At 44.3% G+C, this 21,096-nt stretch overlaps 1 protein-coding gene across 1 annotated transcript in view; it reads left to right on the top strand.

Annotated features, from left to right (window-relative positions):
- The first annotated feature begins 1,196 nt into the window (after nucleotides 1-1,196).
- TAOK1 (TAO kinase 1) overlaps nucleotides 1,197-21,096 on the top strand; it is a 144,154-nt gene continuing 124,254 nt past the window's right edge. Inside the window, exon 1 of the mRNA XM_055129847.1 lies at nucleotides 1,197-1,330. The gene's annotated coding sequence lies outside the window, so the exon portion shown is untranslated. The remainder of the gene's footprint in view (nucleotides 1,331-21,096) is intronic.

The following is a 21,096-nucleotide window of genomic DNA, read 5'->3' as shown; positions in this document are numbered from 1 at the left end:
AACCAGCGTGATAGTTCAAAGGGAGCATACTTAAGGCCTTAAGTTTGATCCCCTGTACCACAGGGCTTCCATAGAACATCTGAGCACAGAACATCTGGGTGTAGCCTTGGTGGCTTCCTCTCCAGCACTGTCAGTTGAGTCTCAGCCAACACACACAGTGGGCCTCAGCAGCACGGCATCTTGGGGCCCTAGCAGCGAACAGCCCGGAAGTTTGCTGGCAGTGGGAAGTTGATGGGCACTGCTGGGGAGAATGCCTACTCATTCTCGCCCTCCTCCCCCCACCCTTCCGCACATCAGGGCAAACTTCTCTTTCGCAGGCCAGTGGGGTGGCGGAAGTCTCAGGAATGGGAAGAGAGAAGTTTTTCTCTCGTCGATTTCCAGGGTGAAAGGAGGCACCTGACGCCCGCGTGGCACAGGGGTACCGCCAGCTGAGCGAGGCCACGCTGGACAGAGGCCGGGATTCGGGGCACCTGGGAGACTCCGCCCAGCGCGGCTCGCTGCGCGCTCCCGCGAGGGCGTGCGCGCGTACGCAGCCTCGTCTCGCGCTGAGTCGGGCCTGTCAGGCGAGAAGTCTCGCGAGATCAGAGACTGGGCTGACTGTCGGAGGAGGGGAGTGGTGTTGGGAAGGGGGGGAATCTGGGCAGCGGCTGGGCTGTGCTACAGGGCTCAGAGTGAGAGAGAGGAAGAGAGGGCGAGAGAGGGAGGGTGGCAAAGCGAGCGAGTCGGTGCCGCCGCCTGACTGAGGAGAGAGGAGGGGTCCCGCTGGCGTGCGCCCTTCGCGGGCCGAGAGCGCTAGGCACCCGCGAACCTCTGAGGCCTCCCGGCCCCTGGGGACCCCGCCCCGCCGCTGCCGCCGCCGCCGCCGCCGCCGGCCGCCCGGCCCGCGGCCTCCCTTCCCTTTGTGAGCGCCCCCTTCCCAGGGGTGGTGGTGGTGGCGGAGGGCTGCGCGTGGGCCCGCCCGCCGAGGGGCCGCGGCGGGGGACCGAGAGGGCCTCGGCTGTGTGAGGCCGGGAGGCGGCCGAGGCCCGGGCCGGTTCCCCCGAGGCGGCGGCAGCGGCGGCGGCGACTCCCGGCACTTCCCCGCGCCATCTTAGCTAAGCCCCAGCTGTGTGGGCACCTCCTCGACCCCGATCGTCCCCTCGCCCCCCCACCCCCGCCCCTTGTCGCAGAGCTTGGGCTGGGCGGCTCGCTGGGGCCCGGGGTGGGGGGGGCGGCGGTTTGTCGCCAGGCCCCCTCCTCCTCCTCTTCACTCGCCCTCCAGCGTAGCGGCTGCCCGAGCACTGCGGGGGGCTGCGCCTGTCTACTCCGCCCTCGACCTGTCGGCGAAAGGGTAAGGGCACCTCTGCTTTGGGAGAGGGAGCGCGGGAGGGGGGCGGGGAAATTCGGCCCATTCTGGCCTCTGGGCGGCGGGGCTGTGGGGGTGGGGTGGGGGAGGGAGGCTAGGAGGGTCTGTGGTTCCGTGGGTGGGGTGAAGGCGGCAGTGCCGGGCGCCCTCGGGTTTGGAGGGGCGAGAGCGATTACACTCCTCTCTCCTGAGGGTCACCGGAAGGGGTGGTGGAAGGGGACGTCTCCCGGAAGGTGTGGCCGTCCTAATGAGACTGGGTTGATGTGCTCCCCGAATTTGAAGGCTCGAGGTCCCTTTCCCTTCTGGTCCCTCTGCTCCTCCCTCTCCTTTGTAGTGTCTCTCTGTTCTCGGAAGGGGAGATCGCTCTGTGTAGCCTGCTGGGTGGATTCCTGCTTTCCCTCCCCCTTAGGCGACCTGTGCTCCTTTTCTATTGGGGGGTGATGGAAACGTCCCCCCTCCCGCCCTTCCCCCTTCCCCATCCTTTAGTCTGCTGCAATGCTGCAGAAGTCCGAGGCAGTTTCTTCATACACAGGCCCGTGTATGTACACTGAAGGGAGGGGGAGCTGAAGAGGCAAGTAATGGCGCTTCCCATGGAAAGGTTATCCTTGTTCCTTTGGTTTTAAATCGATAACTGTACCGGTTTGAATACTCTTCGCCTGAGGTCCTTTCCCCTCGGAAGTGTATTTGTTCCTGTTTTTGTTGTCGGGGGAGAGGGATCCTGCTATACAAGAACAGTTTGGCTGCCTCTCACTCTCTCTTAAACACTAAATTGACACTTTGGGGGAGCATATTGGATTTTATAAAATAATTTCGTATTCCGTTGCTCTCCCCCTCCTTCCTATGACTTAAGAGTATTTCTTAAGAGTTAGTAAAGATTATTGCATATAGACCGGCCACTTAGTTACTATTTCTTCTCTTTGAGCAGTGAGTTCTTAGGGTTAATACTATTTTGTAACACACTGAAATTAGAATTTTCTGAAAGTGATTATGTTATAAGCCTTTCTGTATCAAAACCCTTTTTAAAACCCTCTTTTTAGGGATATAAAAAATAGTCATTAATTTGACCCGTTATGCTGAAATAGATTTTTACCCCTTACCCCCCCCCAACACACTTTTGCTTCATGTCATGTTTGTTTAAAGCAGTACTTTGTTTTAAAAAGTCATTTTACTTGGGTTGAGGATGTAGCTAAGTGGTATCGTACCTGCTTTGCATGTATAGGGTCCTGGTTTTGACCCTTGATGTTGCGAAAAAAATAAACAAATTTTTATCTGGCTTACAGTAGTTTTTGTTGGTTTTTTTCCTTAGTAGAGAAGAAATAAATAAACATTTACATTAGAAATTTACAAGTGCTCTTTAGAAGTCTATTACTTAGTTCTTTTGTTGAGGGGGGGCACACCCTGCTGTGCTCTGGGCTTGCTTTAGGCTCTGTGCTCAGGGGTAGCAGGGGTAACTGTCTGGGGACCATGTGTGTTGCTGGGGATTGAACTGGTTTGGCCTGGTTCAAGGCAAGTGTCCTACCCGCTGTACTCTTTCCTGCTTCAGATTGTACTTTTTGTTAAGTATTTAGATTTACTGATTTCAAAGTGGTTCTACTTAATCATAGAAATATTTTTCTCATAGAGAAAGATGACTAAAATATATACAGATATGAATTGTCTTGATATTTTACTAAATATTTTATTTGATCATTGGGCTTTACTTAGGGGGTGACTTATTTCTTTAACATTTCCAAATGCAGTTACATTTACTGTTCTCAGAGCTTTTTAAAAATGTGTTTGTTGCACTTTGGGATTTATTTTAAAAAGATTAAGTTGGTTAGTAGTAGTTCTAGATTCTAATTTAGTTTTTGTCATCTTATTTCATTATTTTGATATAAGAAGACACGGTATGCTGATAAATCGGCTTTCTTATTTTTAAATTTAATTTTATTGTTTTTTGGCCACACCCGCCAGTGCTTAGGGGTTGCTTCTGGCTCTGCATTCAAGAATTACTCCTGGCAGTGCTCAGAGCACCATATGGGATGTTGGGGATCGAACCCAGCTTGGTTGTGTGAAAAACAAACTCCCTATTGTACTATTGCTCTGGCTCTCACCTTTATTATTTTCCCATAGAAAATGGAGTTCTTGATTTTTATCTAAATTCATTTTAACATAAACAGCACTAATTATTTGCATGGTACAATCTGTACATGTGGAGTGTACAGATTTTCCCCAGTAGGGTAAATTATGCCAGAGTCTGATTTTCTGTTATGATTTAATATTGATCTGTATTAATTTTTTTGAAGTTTTGGGCTACACTGACTCTTGGCTCTGTGTTCAAGAATCACTCCTGTAGGTACTCAAGGCATCAGGGATCATATGCAGTGCAGGGGATCAGACCAGGGTCAGCTGTGTGCAATAGTAGCACCTTAATTAACCCTTGAACTCTCTTTCCAACCCTGGTTTTGATATTTTAAAATTCATACTGTTTAGTAAATAATGGCTACTTTTAGGGGTCAGAACTGATAGATAAATGGGCTGAAAGCATGCTTTGCATGCCAGAGGTTTTGGTTTTGATACCTGGCACCATTTGGTCCTCTGAACAACTCTGAGAGTTACCCCTGAACACAGAGCTGGGTGTGGCCCAAGAACAAACAACAAAAAGTGCTTTTATTTTGGATAGAGGCAGAGAGGCTTTTTCAGTAAACTGCAGAATTTAAGGATGTTTACTGGATATAGATGAACTGCTTACTATATTTAAGCATCTATAACTAAAAGGTCATTTTTTGACAATTAAAAAGAAACCCTGTTTTTTATAGCTGATAGGAACTCAATCTAGATGTTGTAAACATATATTCATGATTAATTAGATAAAATTATTGTTAAAGAAAAACTGCCTGAGGATTATTTCAGTTGACCTCTGATGCCACTGTCAAAAATGTCAAAAAGAGAGTTCTTAGTCTGGGTTGGTAGATTCCAGGTTACTATGGTGCTTCTCTCTTCCTCTTTCCCTGCTTTTGGTTTTGGCTAGAGGTGCTCAGGGCTTACTCCTGGCTCTGCACTCAGAGATCACTCCAGGTTGTGTTTGGGGGACCATATGGAGTGCTGGGGATCGAATCAGGTGGGCTGTGTGCCAGGCAAGTGCCCTACCCACGGTACTATTCCTCTGTCCCCAGTATGGCACTTCTCATATTTCTAAATAGTTCATCTACAAAATGGCAGTGTACATCACTTCCTGTTCTTTCACAACTGGCTCTTTCTCTGGATTCCCTTTTAATGACTTAATTTTTGGCATTCTGATAACTGATTTGTTAATTTCGTTCTAATTCTCATGTTTTATAAATGTAAGAATTTTTAACTGTCTACTGGGCTTAAAGACTTTGAATAGTTTAAGATGATCTTAACGGTAATTGAATTTGATTCTAAATGAATAAATGGTTTCTCAAATTTAAAATCAGGTTTTAAAGAACCATAACAATTAGCAGGGCTGGAGAGGGTATAGGAAATAAGGTGATTGTCTTGAATTGGTGAGGCCATGGTCCCTTGGTTTGATCTTTAGAACTGGAACTGCGTATGGATTCCCCCTGCCAGCACTGCCAGGTATGATCTCTGATTATAGAATCAGGAGTAGCCCCTGAGCACATCTGGGTATTGCCCAACCCTCATCCCCTCCCCCCCAAAACCAAACAACCCAACCCACAAAAAGGACCAGACATAGTATGGTCAGATAGGTATGGTGCTTCCTTCGCATGCTGCTGACACAGGTTTGATCTCTGGAACCACACATATATGGTCCCCTGAGCACAGAGCCAGGAGTAAGCCCTAAATATTGCCAAGTGTGGGGAAATAAATAACCTTAAGCAATTTATAAGACCAAAGTATGAATAAGAGATAGTACAGGGGTTCGGGTTGTTGCCTTGTGTGTCACCAACCCCAGCCGAAACTCCAGCACCACAAAAGGTTCCTTGAGCCCAGCTAGAAGTGATCCCTGAGCAGTTTCAGTAGTAGTCCTGAGCACTGCCAGATGTGACCCCCCAAAAAAACAGGGAAAAATAAACCCCTAAAACTGACTGAATTGAATAGACAATAGTTTCTATAGTATAGATTTTGGGAGAGTATAGTATAAAACAAATTTTTATAAATATGTATATTATATATGCACACATACATACACACATATATGTATATGGTTCCATGCTATGTCATACTAATATTAAGAAATTGATTGGTCACAAAATAGTTCGAATAGAAGGGCTGCACTCATTTGTGGAGTATAGAATAACATCACATGAGGTTTACACCCAACGACAGTAGATACAAGGGCCAGGAGGATTGCCCCATAGCTGGAAGACTGCTTCATGAGTGGAGGGGAGAAGGCAGATGGAATAGAGAAGGGATCACTAAGAAAATGATGGCTGGAGGAACCAGTTGGGATGGGAGATGCATGTCGAAAGTAGATAATGGAACAAACATGATGACCTCTCAGTGTCTGTGTTGCAAGCCATAATGCCCAAAAGTAGAGAGAGATTATGGGGAATATTGTCTGCCACGGAGGCAGGGGGAGGGTGGGAAAGGGGAGGTATACCCGGGATATCGGTGGTGGGGAATGTGCACTGGTGGAGGGGTGGGTATTTGATCATTGTGAGATTGTAACCCGAACATGAAAGCTTGTAACTATCTCACAGTGATTCAATAAAATAAAATAAAATAAAATAAATAGTTCAAAAGCTTTTCACTAACCATAAGTAGTATAATTTATATTTTGAGAATTTTCTGGAGACCTAAGATTTAGTACAGTGGGGAAAGTGCTTACCTTGCATGCAATTAACCCAAAGTAGACCTGGAACTTGCATATGGTTCCCTGAGCCTTGCCAGGAGTAAACTAAGTGTAATACAACCCCTAGCCCCACAAAATAACTTTCTTGTGCTTAGTAGGTATAAATATTTAGTATATCCCTAAGTAATCTAGGAATCAATTCTTGGCATTGCACTTAGAGTTGAGATTCCCTGAAAATAATTTTTTAAATTAGACCAGTTTGTATATTAAAATTAATTATTCTTGGGGCTTGGAGTTAGTTCTCATGATAGAGTGCATGTCTACCACATACAGAGCAATGAGTTCAATTCCCAGCACCATATAGGAACCCTTCTTAACTCCTAGCACTACTGAAGTGTGGCCTCATGGCCCCCTAGTACCTTCAGTCTATGTATGACCAAGCTCTTCCTGTGTGACTGCTATGGAAGTAGCACTGCACTATAGCACTGTAGTCCCGTTGTTCATCAATTTGCTCGAGTGGGCACCAGTAATGTCTTCATTGCGAGATTTGTTGTTACTGTTTTTGGCATATCAAATATGCCACGGGTAGCTTGCCAGGCTCTGCCATGCGGGCAGGATTCTCTCGGTAGCTTGCTGGCTCTCTGAGAGGGATGGAGGAATTGAACCTGGGTCGGCCGTGTGCAAGGCAAATGCCCTACCCGCTGTGCTATCGCTATGGAAGTAAATAAGTAAATTTTCCCTTTGTGTCTTTTTTTGGTTATCAGTCTTTCTCTCTTTTTTTTTTTTTTTAGTGTGTGTGTGTATTGGGGGGTAAGGGGGGAACATACCTAGTGTTACTCAGGGGCAACTCTTGGCACAGTGCTTGGGGGTTGTTCCCTGTGGAGATTAGGGGACTGGGGATCAAATAAGGCCTCCTACTTACAAAGCGTGTAGCCTTTTGAGCTATCTTCCCAGCCTTTTTCTTAAAATTAATTGCACCCATGATAAAACCTTTTAAAAAATAGGTTTTTACCAACACCCAAGAACAGTAGAGATAAATATCAGGAGGATTACTCCACAGTTTAGAAGCCAGCCTTTCATGCTGGGGGAAAAGGCAGCTTAGATAGAGAAGGAACCACCAAGTAAAGGGTGCTAGGAGGGCTGGTTCGGGATGGGAGATATGGGCTGAAAGTAGACTATAGACCGAACATGATGACCACTTAATACCTCTACTGCAAACCACAACATCTGAAATGAGAGAAGAGCAAAAGGGAATGGCCTGCCACAGAGGCGGGGTGTGGTGGAGAGAGGACTGGGTGGGGGTGGTGGGAGGGATGCTGGGACTGTTGCTAGTGGAAAATGGGCACTGGTGGAGGGATGGTCACTCAACCATTGTATGGCTGAAATGCAAGCATGCAAGTTTGTAAGTTTGTAACTGTACCTCACAGTGATTCACTAGTAAAAAATTTTTAAAAATTTGGTTTTTAAATATGTATCAAGTATCATTTTAAAATGTGTCTCAGTGGTTCCCTGAGTATCACCAGGAGTGATGCCTGATCACAACCTAGTGTGATACCCCCTTTGATTCTTGGGTTTCTTCTGGCTCTGCACCTCGGAGTTATTCCTGGTGGTGCTCAAGGGACCATATGGGATGCTAGGATCAAACCCAGGTGGGCCACATGCAAGACAAATCCTGGTACTATTCTCTGGCCCCACGGATGTAATTCTTCCTGTCTCCCCCTCCCTGCAATGTGTTTAATTTTGATTTTCTTCCCTTTTTTATTGGATTACCAGTGAGATACACAGTTACAAAGTTGTTCACAGTTGGGTTTCAGTCATACAATGTTCCAACTATACCCAACCCTTCACTGCCACCTACCCCTCCCCCAGAGGGGATATAATTCTTACGGGCTGGAGCATTTGTCTTATTTAAAATTTTTTTGTGTTTTTAATTTTAGGGCCATACCTAGCTCTGTATGTTCAGGGGCTGCTGATTGACTCTGTGTTTAGGGATCACACCTGGTGGTTCTTAGGGAACCACATGTGGTTCTGAGGTTCAAACCAGATTGACTTCATGCAGGGCAAACCCTTTAAATTCTGTATTATGTATGGACTGGAGCAATAGCACAGCGGGTAGGGCAACCCGGGTTCGATTCCTCCGTCGTCCCTCTCAAGAGAGCCTGGCAATCTATGAGAGTATCCCGCCCTCATGGCAGAGCCTGGCAAGCTACCCGTGGCATATTCGATATGCCAAAAACAATAACAACAAGTCTCACAATGGAGACGTTACTGGTGTCCGAGCAAATCGATGAACAAGGGAACGACAGGGGCTGGAACAATAGCACAGTGGGTAGGGCGTTTGCCTTGCACGCGGCTGACCCGGGTTCGATTCCCAGTGTCCCATATGGTCCCCCGAGCACCGCCAGGAGTAATTCCTGAGTGCATGGGCCAGGAGTAACCCCTGTGCATTGCCGGGTGTGACCCAAAAAGCAAAAAAAACAAAAAAACAACAAGGGAACGACAGTGTTACAGTGTTATGTATGTCTCCAGCCCCTGGAGTGCATGTCTATATTCAGAAGGCTTTAGATGCCATCCCTGCTACCTAATGCCCTGCGCACTGCCAGGTGTAGCCCTACAAAACTCCCCAAACAAAAAAAAAAAAAACATCTAAAACCAAGACCAGAAGGAATGAATTGCATGCTATAATTGGCTTTTGGGGCCCCCCACCCCCGGGCTTGCTTTTGTGCTGCACCCTGCTGGTGCTCAGGAGACCATAATGGTGCTTTGGAGACCATGTGGTGAGAGGGACAGAAATCCGGCTTTCTGCATGCAAAGCATGTGCTTTCGTTCATTTACCTATCTCCCAAGCCTGAACGAAGTTGAATTTATACATTTGGAACTTGACATTGCTGAACAAAGATGCTGAGAGATTTTCTTGTTTTGGGGCCACACCCAGTGATGCTCAGGGTTTACTCCTGACTCTGCTTAGAAATCCACCTTGCTTGGAGGTGACCTTATGTAGTGCCAGGAATTCAACTCAGGTCAGCTATGTGCAAGGCAAGCTCCATACCTGCTGCACCATGTCTCCCTGGCATCCCATAGGTACTCTGAGCCCTGCCAGGAGTGATTCCTGAGGGCAGAACCAGGAGTAATCCCAGAACACCACTGGGTGTGGCCCAGAAACAAAAGAGTATTTCCTTCCTCTCTGGTACTTCATTTTTGTTGTGTTTGTTTTTTGTATTCCTGGGAATTGAACCCAGGACTTCACAGTAAAGGAAGTACTTCACTGTTGAGCTACATCTAGACCCCTACTTTATTGTTATAACTGTTACTATTTTTGCTTTTTGAGTCACACCCAGTTGTGTCAGGGTCTCTTCCTGGCTTCCTGCTCATTAGTGATCCCTGGCGGTGCTAGGGGACCATATGTGGTGCCAGGGATTCAAACTGGGAATGATGCAAGGTAAGTGCCTTGATTCTATATCTCTCTGGCCCCTCATTTGTTTATTTAGAGGCTCTTTGTTTGGTTGTTTTTTGGCCAAACCCAGAAGAGCTAAGGGCTATACCCCTGGTTCAATGCTAACAGATTACTCTTCATGGTGCTCTGTGGACCTGTCTCTCCATCTCTTAGTTTCTTTCATCTCTTTTTATTTATTTATTTATTTTAATTTTTTTTGGGGGGGGTCACACCCGGCAATTCACAGGGCTTACTCCTAGCTATGCACTCAGGAATTACTCCTGGTGGTGCTCAGGGGACCATATGGGGTGCTGAGGATCGAACCTGGGTCGGCCGCATGCAAGGCAAACGCCCTACCTGCTGTGCTATCGCTCCAGCCCAGTTTCTTTCATCTCTTGTAAAGGTTTTGCAAATGAGATATTCTTAGGAAAAGCAAGGACTTTATGGTTGTCAGTAAGTACTTTTAAGACATCAGGTCATGATCCATTACTGGTATGAATTCAATTTAGTGGGTCAGAATAACTTTTTCGTGTGTGTATGAAGCAAGCTAGGTTTTATTTTTTTAAAAAAATTGAAACTTGCTAGCGAGTTGTGAGGAGAAAAGGAGGGGAAACGTGTTCGAGGGAGCACAGGCAGTGAAGAGACATAGAGACAAGCAAGCACGATATGTGTTCAAGGGAGATTACAGGCTTGAAGAGCATGAATAACTTTTTAAGAAGACAAATTGGGAGAGTGGTTGGTTGGAGATAGCTCAGTGGTAAAAGTGCCTGCCTTGCCAGCATGAAGAAGCAGGTAACTTGGACATTGCCCCATCTCTGTCAGATAGGATCCTAGTGACAGTGCCCTTTGGGAATCTGTGCACCACCACATTGTGTCTAGTCACCAAAGCAAAAATGTTCAAGCACATCACGCTTGGTAAGCACATGTGTAAGTACCAAAATCAAAGACTGTGACCGTCAGTGAACACTTGTGCAAGCACCACAACCAAATATTCAAGCATTGCAGTCATGTGTATGTGTGTGTGTACAAAATGAAAAAAGTGTGACTGGAAAGATAGCTCAATGGGCTGGAGCACATCTTTGCATGCAAAAAGCCCAGATTCCATTCTTGGAACCACATAAACCCGAAAGTAACACCAGGTGTGGCCCAAAAAACCTAAAGAAAAAGGGAAGGGGAATTTTATTTTTAAAAGTTAGCTATTATAAAAAGAAACCTGGAAATATTGGGTGCAGTATGTAAGTGAAAGGGGCTAATATATAATATATACACACACACAGGCAAACACACACACACACACACACACACATATATATATATATATATATAAAAGTTGTAGGCATATACTGTTACAACAGTAATCTCTTTACCAATGCCCACTACCCTCCACTAATATCCCCAGTTTCTCTCCTACCCCCAGTCTGCCTCTGTGGCAGACACTTTTACTCACCCCCTTTGTCCCAGTGTTCCCTTCCCTAACACCCCCCTCTCCCTTTCCTCCATGCTAAACTTCCCACAGAAGACTAGTTCTCTTGTTCTTAGTTTCTATTGCCATTGGACATTTGATCTTTCCCTACTAGGTTTCTTTATATCCTACACATGGGAAAGATCATTCTGAGTCTCTTCCCCTCTGTCTGATTTCATTCAATACGATACTTTCCACATTCATTCTCGTTACAGTAAATTGCATGACTTTATTTTTCCTTAAGACTGCTGCATAGCATTCCATTGTCTATATGTACCATAGTTTCTTTATTCAGTCATTTGCTTGTAAGGCATTTGAGTTGTTTACATATTTTGGCTATTTTATATAGTGCTGTAGTGAACATAGGAGTGTAGATGTCTTTTCTGATTTGTACTTTTGGGCCCTTGGGGAATATTCCAAGGAGTGGAATTGCTGGGTCATGTGAAAGCTCAATTTCTAGTCTTTTGGGAATGTCCATATTATCTTCCAAAAAGGCTGGACCAGTCAACATTCCCACCAACAGTGATTTTTTTCCTGCATCCTCACCATCACTGGCTGTTTTTCTTAGTGCCAGTCTTTGTGGTGTGAGATGACAATCTCATTGTCGTTTTCATTTGCATTTCCCTGATAATTAGTGATACAAAGCATTTTTTCATACGGGTTTTGGCCATTTGTATTTCTTTTTTGAAGAAGTTCCTCTTCATCTCTTCTGCTTATTTTTTGATAGGGTTGGATGTTTTTCTCTTGTAGAGTTCTACCAGTGTTTTACATACCTTGGATATTAACCCTTTGTCAGATGAGTAATAGGAAAATAATTTCTCCCAGTCTGTGGGCTGTCTTTGTATGGGGCAAGTATTGTTATGGGAAGCTATCAGTTTTGTGTGCGTGCTTCTGCTGGCATTGGTCAGAGGGCCACCAGGGTCAGAGCCTGTGTGGCATCCCTTGCCCATGTGCTGTATTTTTGATATCCAGTTAAATGTATTTGAAATGTTTTTTTTCAGTTAATTATTTGTGCTTTTTTTTTTTTTCTTTTGCCCCACTAGCATTGCTCAGGGTTTATTCCTGGCTCTGCACTCAGAGATCACTCCTGGCAGGCTTGGGGGATCATGTGGGATGCTGGGGATTGAACCCAGGTCAGCCATGATGCAAGGTAAACATCTACCCACTGTACTGTTGCTCTGGCCCACAATTTATTCTTTGTATTCTAATCTCATGTTTGAAGTTTGAGTAAGCTTTACAATTTTTTTTTCTTTTAGTGATTCTACTTTCAGACTCTCCTGAGTCTTGTCACTAGTCTTTTTGTTAGTTGTGCAGCACATAAATTTTCCTTCCCTAAAACTTTGGTACATCTATACAATGGAATACTATGCAGCTGTTAGAAAAAAGGAGGTCAAGAATTTTGTAGTCAAGTGGATGGGCATGAAAAGTTTCATGCTGAGTGAAATGAGTCAGAAAGAGAGAGACAGACATAGAAAGATTGCACTCATCTATGGTATATAGAATAACAGAGTGGGAGACTAACACCCAAGAACTGTAGAAATAAGTACCAGGAGGTTGACTCCATGGCTTCGAGGCTGGCCTCACGTTCCGGGGAAAGGTCAACTCAGAGAAGCGATCACCAACTACATTGTAGTCGAAGGCCATGTGGGGAAAGGGAGTTGCGGGCTGAATGAGGGCTAGAGACTGAGCACAGCGGCCACTCAACACCTTTATTGCAAACCACAACAGCTAATTAGAGAGAGAAAACAGAAGGGAATGCCTTGCCACAGTGGCAGGGTGGGGTGGGGGGGAGATGGGATTGGGGAGGGTGGGAGGGATGCTGGGTTTACGGGTGGTGGAGAATGGGCACTGGTGAAGGGATGGGTTCCCAAACTTTGTATGAGGGAAGTATAAGCACAAAAGTGTATAAATCTGTAACTGTACCCTCACGGTGATTCTCTAATTAAAAATAAATAAATTAAAAAAAAAAATTTCCTTCCCTAGGATTAAAGTTTATAGTGTATTCAGGACTATTTAAAAGATCATTGAGGATGGAAGATAATACAGTGAGTAGGGCTTTTGCATTATACTTGACTGGTCCAGGTTCGGTTCCTGGCACTGCATATGGTCCCTTGCCAGGAGTGATATCTGAATGTAGCTTCAGGAATTAGCCCCGAGCACAGTCCAATGTGACCCCACAACTTAAAACAAAACCAAAATAAAAGATCCTGGCCAGGTATTAGCAGTTTTAGATATGGTGGTAAGTTCTGATGTTTTTAGAGTGGGGGATATGCACTACTGCATATTTAATGCTGCAGTCTATGTGATAAAGTTTCTTAATATTTTTATATGGTTACACCTGGTAGTGGTCATTAATGGTCAGGGGCCATGTATACAAGGAATTGGGCATTGCACATGCTTCATATGTGCCCTACCACTTGAGTTTCTTTCATCTCTGCATCATTTATAGAAAGAAAATTGGGGGGCTGGAGAGATAGTATAGGATTTGTGGTGCTTGCTTTGTATGTGCTGACCTCAGTTTGGTCCGCAGCACTGCATTTAGTTTCCTGAGGACTGCCATGAGTGATCTCTGATCACTTTTGGGAGTGGCCAAAGCCCTGCTCCCTACAATGACATGTAAGTATATTAAAAACTTTTAATTTGTTTTGGTTTCATTGCATCTGACTATATCCATATGTTTTTAAGTTTTTTTGTCAGACCTGGCAATGCTCAGGGGTTACTCCTGGTTCTGTCAGTCCTTGGGGAACCATATTGGATGCCTAGGGTTGAACTCAGGTTGGGTGCATGTGAAGCAAGCCTTTTATCCACTGTATTCTCTCTTCAGCCCCAAACAATTGATATTTTAAACATTCATCGTTACAGTTAATAGTCTCTAGGGTTTTTTTTTTTAAATTTCATATTCTAACTGAGGCTGAGAAAGGTTACAGTAAAAGTTGATAAATGGCATTTCTGAACAAGGTCAAGGTTTTTCCTTTTGGGAATTTAGTGTCACTCAAACTTGGGAAATAGTTGTCTCCTTGCAAAATCCTTCACATCCTTGAGTCTGGAGGTATATAGCTCAGTGGCTTAGATTACCTGCCTTGTAAACATATGATAATGAGTTCAAGTTCTCAGTGTCCTTCATCACCAAGTGCAGTGTTGGCAACTCTTCTGTTTGAGCCTGGCAGTTCTGCTGTCTGCTGTTCTTGGCACTCCCAAGTGACTTCCGGCTATAACTCAGCCAGGATGTGTAAGCAGCACAAAAAGGAATGCAGTCCAGGTGAGCAGCATACTGTGTGTGCCATAGTCAAGAACTGTGGCTCCTGAGCAGCACATGTATGACCACTACAGTACCCCTGGTGAGTGCCACAACCGTAATGTGTGGCCCCGGTGAGCATATGGACAAGCTGTGCAACTAAAGGAATATAATCCTCATTGGGCATCATGGCCAGGTATGAGAGCACTGCAAACTGATGTACAACCTTGGGCAAACTTCACATTTAGAAATTTGTGAGCACCACAGCCAAGAGTGTGTGCAATCCCTGGTCATTGCAGCAATAATGAAGGTAAGGGAAAGGTGGGAGGGAATTCTAAAAAACATCCATGGACTGGAGGACTCAATGGGCAGTTGTGCGTGCTTTACAATGTAGAGACCTGGGTTTGATCCCTGACTCCACATGATTACCTGAGTACTGCCAGGTTCACCCACTAAGCACTGTTGGGTGTGGCCCCCAACCCCCCAAAAAAAAGTATCCTTATCTTTGACTATATAAACTAAAGTTACTTTAGGTTATAACTTACAGCTGTACTTGATAAAGTACTACTTTTTAATGTTCACAGAAAATTTATAGGGTGTGTGTTATACTATATTTTTATTCTATGTATTTTTTAATGCATTGTGGGATTTTGTTGTTGTTGTTGTTGTTGTTTCTGTTTTTGGTGTAACAATCTGTGATGCTTGATGTTGATCCTGGAGGTACTTGAGGGATCATATGGTAGCAAGGGTCGAAGCCAGGTCTCCATATAAGGTATATGCTCCATTCTGTTGAGCTGTGTCTCTGTCCCCAATATATAGTTTTCATATGATCTCATACAATGTAAGTATTAGATTATTGTGATGTTTTATAGGAACAGTCACATTACAGGAATATGGTATTTACAGTAGTTCAGAACTCAGAATTAAGATACCATGTACAGTAAAGAAAAGAACCTTTATCTTCAGTTAAGGTACTAATAAATGTGTTTGGTGTGTTACAGATTTTTAATTCAGTAATGCTGTTAATCAAGAGTAAAAGGATTGTAGGAAGGAAAAGTTGTGAAAAGTTTGTGTTTAGGGAAGAAATGTCCTTTAGTAGAGAAACTTGACTGCTACCAATATAAAGTGTAGAGTTTGGGTATTTGTTCCTTTTTAATGAAAATGAAGTGAAATTGGGCCGGAGCAATAGTACAGTGAGTAGGGCATTTGCCTTGCATGTGGCCAAACCGGGTTCGATCCCTGGCATCCCATATGGTCCCTCAAGCACCGCCAGGAGTAATTCCTGAGTGCAAAGCCAGGAGTAATTCTGAGCATTGCTGGGTATGACCCAAAAAGCAAAAAAAACAAAAAGAAAAAAAAAGAAAATGGAGTGAAATTAATTATTTTGGGGGAATTTGAGCCATTCCCAGCAGTGTTCAGGGTTACTCTTCTTGGTACTCAGAGGACAATATCTGGTGCATGGAATCAAACCAGAGTCATCTGCATGCAAGACAGGTACCTTATTTCCTGTACTATCTGGCCCTTAATTTTTATTAAAACACTCTTCTTCTATTTTCTTTCACTTTTTATTTATTTATTTATTAATTAATTATTATTATTTTTTTTGTGACACACCCGATGGTTCTCAAGGTTTATTCCTGACTCTGTATTCTGGGATCAGGGATCACTCCTAGGGAACCATATGGCAGGAGCTTACCCTTAAAAGAGCCTTACTGTACTATCTGTATGGCCACATTTTTCTCTTTTATGTTATAAGGACCTGAAGTCCCACACACTTGTTTGCTGTGCTTCCACACTTGATTGTGACACTGGGGAGTCACAGACTTTTCTAGTGCTTGCACACATGATTGTCTGGCTTCCCACTGTTTAGTCATGGTGTCATGCACTGGATTACCCCTGAGCATTCCCAGGTGTGGCCAAAAAAACCAAGCAAACAAATTGAACTGAAGGATTGTGCTAAGCACATTTGGTGTGATGATGGGGATCAGACTGCCTATAACACAGTCATTTCACTTTCCCACTAAGCTATCTCTAGGCCATTTGTATTTCTAGGTCCTATTTATATGACATTAAAAACAGAATGGGAACTAGAGCTAGTACTGAGGGTTAAGGCACTTGATTTCCGTGCAGCTGACCCTGGTTGTATCAGGTACCTAGGTACTTGCATGTGGTATGCTGCACTGTATTCGGCCCCAGATCTATGTTTTTTGTTTGGACTTTTGTCAGACTTTTCCTTTATTCTCACTTTGTTAATTTTTCTTCCGTCAGTATCCTCATTTTAGTAATTATCATTAGGATGTCATTTTGAAGTGTTCTGTTAGCTTTGCATAGCTGTGTAGTATTCAGAATCCTTTCTAAGTTGTTGCCTTGGATCATAGTATGATTAAGTTTCTCTGTCTCCCCTTTATGTCTGGTGCTTCCTGGGACCTTGTTGAAAGACCTGTGTTTGAGGGGGGCCTAGGCAACAATGAGGATTCAAGATTGTATTCAGGGGTGCCTTTGTGCCAAGTTTGAGAGGGCTCAGATACCAATTTGATACAAGGTCACCAGTGCCCACAGCAGCTTCAAGACTGATATGGTCATGCAATTCTGGGTGTAGGCTGGAGAAATTATGCTATGTTGAACTTAAATGGAGTCCTCAGTCTTAGTCCCAGCTGGTAACAGTATAGTAGCAGGCAGTGGAACTCTTTGGCTAACTGCCTATACTTTGGGAAGTCTGCAAGGGCTTTCTGACTGGGGGTACATCTTGCTTTTTAGCAGTCAAATGTGAAATGGCAGGGCACAGATGGTTCGTGCTTGGGCTTAGCGTTGTGATGCTGCTTGGGCCTAGTGATGCTAGGTACACCCCAGTGGTGCTTGGCACCTCCAGAACTACATCTGGCAATTCTAGTGGTGCCATACAGAATATGGAATCAAACTTGGGGCCCTACATATAAGCCCCTAACTCCTGAGCTATCTCCCCACCCCACAAGCACTGGGGACTCATGATAATTGTCTCTGAGACCCCAGCTTGATCAGCTATTTGTTTATGGCTAAGTGGAGCTCTTCTCAGAAATTTTTCCTCAGTCTGTTATGGTGAGTGAGATCTGTTATACTGTACATGAGCACTGCTGAAAGCACTGATAGGATGGTATCTGCTAGTGACTCTGAGCATTGTTTATACTCTCTATATAGTTTTTTTGCTCCTATTTCTGTGTTATAAGTATAGGATCATAGTAACAGGGGGCTGCATGTCTACTACACCCTCTCTACTACTGCCAGAGTTAAGAATTCTACAACTTAAAAAAATCTTCACTTGGGGCCAGAGCAATTGTACAGTGGATAGGGTGCTTGCCTTGTGCATAGCAACCTGGGTTCAATCCCTGGCATCCCATATGGTCCCCTGAGCACAGCCAGGAGTAATTCCTGAGTACAGAGTCAAGAGGAATCCCTGAGCTTTGCCTGGTGTGACCCCAAAGCAAAAACAAAAATCTCTTATTTATTGTAATTTGCTGCTTTGCAATTTGATTGTTTCTTTCTTGATGAGTTTATCTTTCTGTCTCCAATCATCCTGGGTGCTAACCTCCTGTCCATTTGCTGTAGAAGCTTTGTTATCAAGATTTCAGTTATAGACTTTTTCTTTTTACTTTTCTTTTTTGCTTTTGGCCATACTTGGCAGTACATAGTGGGTTCTTGGTGCTGTTCCTGGTGTGCTCAGGGAACCATGTGGTGCTGGTGATGAAACCCTGACCTCTTGCATACTAAGTATGTGAGTTGAACTGTCTATCTGGATCTGATGTAGATCTCCCCCCGCACCCCCCATTTGGGCCACACCCAACCAGCGATACTCAGGGCTTACTCCTGGCTCTGCTCTCAGGAATTACTTTTGGTGATGCTTGTGGATCATATGGATGCTGGGGATTGAACCTGGGTTGACTGTGTGCAAGGCAAGTGCCTTCTCTGCTGTACTGTCTCTCCAGCTTTAAGATGTAGATTTTCTGTGACATTTTGATTTAACTGATTAATTATAATTATACATGTATCTACTAATGTATATTAAACTGGTTGACGAGATCTACTTAATTCAAGAATAGTATGGTTTGGGAGCCAGAATGGTGAGTAGGTCCCTTACGTGGCATATGGTTGACTCAACCCAAGTTGGATATCTGGTACCCATGTGGTCCCCTGAGCCTTTAGGAGTGATCCCTGAGCACAGAGCCAGGAGAAAGACGTAAACACCACAGTTAAGCCCCCAAAACAAAAAAAAAAGTGTGGTTTTAAAGATTGGTAATAAATTTTGTTTCAATAGAAGAGTAAGTTTTACAAAATAATTTATTGCTGTAGTGAAACATAATGACCAAATAAAAAAAAATTTTTTTCTTTTTGAATCACACCCGGTGATGCACAGAGGTTACTCCTGGCTCATGCACTCAGGAATTACTCCTGGCGGTGTTTGGGGGACCATATGGGATGCTGGGAATCGAACCCGGGTCGGCTCCGTGCAAGGCAAACGCCCTACCCGCTGTGTTATTGCTCCAGCCCCCCATCTTTCTATCTTTTTTCTTTCTTTTTCCTGCTACGCTCTGAGCTTGCTCCTGGTTCTGTGCTCAGGGATCACTCCTAGAAGGGCTCAGAGAACCATGAGTACCGTATGTGGTGCCGGGGATTAAACCTGGGTCAGCTGTATGCAAGGCAAATGCTTACCTGCTGTACTCTATCTCTGGCCCCATTCAAAGCTTCCTCGATCTACAATCTAAAGATTCAAGGGGTACCTAACAGATATAAAAATTCCAGAGCAAAAACAAAAAAATTTCCAGAGCAATGGTACAATGGGTAGGGTGTTTGCCTTGCATGAGGCCAATCTGGGTTAGATTCTTGGCATCATATATTGTCCTGCAAACACATCAGGAGTATCCTGTCTACAATAGAATTTAACAAGGGGTCTGGTTAATTTAAGAACCTTCTTTAAAAAAAACTATTTTTGTGGACTAGAGAGATAGTAGAGCTAATAAAGTGCTTGCTGTGCATGTCTTTAACCCATTCTGATCCGTGGCACCACATGCAATACCCTGAGTCCGGCCAAGAGTGAATCCTAAGCGTAGAACTGGGAGTAAACTCAGAGCACCTCCAGGTGTAGTCCCAAAACCAAACATCTAAAACAAAACAAACTGCATGTTCCCTTGCCATATCATCAGGAGTGACACTGGCTCCTATCTGTCTTGTGGTTGCATTCTAGGCTTTATGCTTATCAAAATAGGTTTAGAGGCTGGAGAGAGTACTGCCGCTAGGGCTAGGGTGTTTGCTTTGCACTTGGCCCACCCAGGTTTGATCTCTGGTATCCCAGATGGTCCCTGAGCCCACCAGTAGTGATCCCCTGAGTGCAGGGCCAGGAATAAATCTTGAATACTGCCAGTTGTAGCCCCCAAACAAAATAGGTTAGTAGAATACATCTATTTATTAAGCGTTTTTAGTGCTATCTGTTAGGTATTATGCCAAGATACAGGGGTTGCACATTCATTTGTTGTGCTTTGTTGGTGACAGGACCTCATACTATTTGCTCCTGGTTTAGTGCTTGTTGTTGAGTTGTGCCCCTCATACATACTATTTGTGATGATACATCTTATTGTGGTGCTTGTACACACCTGATTGCAGTGTGGCAGAAAATCGCTTGCAGCACCAAGGATCACAGACAGGAAAGTTTTTGTGCACAGACTGCAGAGCTGCCAGGATAGCACTCAGCATGTGCGTGGCATTGGTGTAAAAACTGCTATGAATGTTTGTGTCTACAATTTTTATGAAAAAACTTTTAAAATTGTGCAATAGTTTTAACTGCAAGACATGAACTCTCCCACTGAGTCATATCATCAGCCAAGGCATGAACTCTCCTACTGAATTATAACCTATATCTGTATCTAAAGAATACATTTCAAAGTTTTTTTTTTTCTTTTCTTTTTGGGTCACACCCGGCAGTGCTCAGGGGTTACTCCTGACTCATGCGCTCAGGAATCCTCCCTCATGGTGGTGCTCAGGGGACCACATGGGATGCTGGGAATCGAACCCTGGTCGGCCGCATACAAGGCAAACGCCCTATCCGCTGTACTATCACTCAAGCCCCCCCTTTTTTTTTGGACATTTCGAAGTTTTGTAGTTCAGCTATTGAACTCGGTGCCTCACATATGCAGGTTAAGGGCTCTACCTCTGAGCTATACACCCATCTCTAAGACATTTGTTTTTAATTCTTTTTCTGAAGTTTTACTGGCTAAAAATTTTGTAATTTTTTTTTTCTTTTTGGGTCACACCTAGCAATGCTCAGGGGTCACTCCTAGCTCTGCACTCAGGAATTACCCCTGGCCGTGTTCAGGGGACCATATGGGATGCTGGGAATTGAACCTGGGTCGACTGCGTGCAAAGCAAATGCCCTACCCGCTGTGCTATCACTCCAGCCCCAGTAATTGTTCTTGATTCTTATTATTCTTATTTTTGGTGGTGGGAGGTGAGCTTTCCAAGGAATAGTATGGGAAGCTCATGGGTCACTCTTAGCAGTGGTCAGCTAGTTAGTCTGAAAAGTTCAGTGCTCAGATCCAGTGAGGAGATACTGATTGGATCCAGCAGTGTTCCAGGGCCTCCAGGACCATACCTTTTGATACTGGGGGTGATGGAAGGGTCCAAATATAGTGCCGGGGATCAAACTTAGGATCTTGATCATGAAGAACATTTGCTGTAGACCTGAGAGCTGTCTTCCCTTCCTCTGCTTTGTATTCTTTTAATCTCCCTTTCTTGTATTTATCTAAGTAGATTGTGAAGTCATGAGGTTTTTTCCTTTGAAAATATTTCCTGACTGGAGAGATAGTACAGAAGTTAAGGCAGTTGCCTTGTATGCAGCTTA

This window comes from Sorex araneus, chromosome 3 (assembly GCF_027595985.1).
Source record: "Sorex araneus isolate mSorAra2 chromosome 3, mSorAra2.pri, whole genome shotgun sequence".
In the NCBI taxonomy this organism is placed as follows: domain Eukaryota; kingdom Metazoa; phylum Chordata; class Mammalia; order Eulipotyphla; family Soricidae; genus Sorex; species Sorex araneus.
This window is presented reverse-complemented; position numbering and strand designations above follow the sequence as displayed.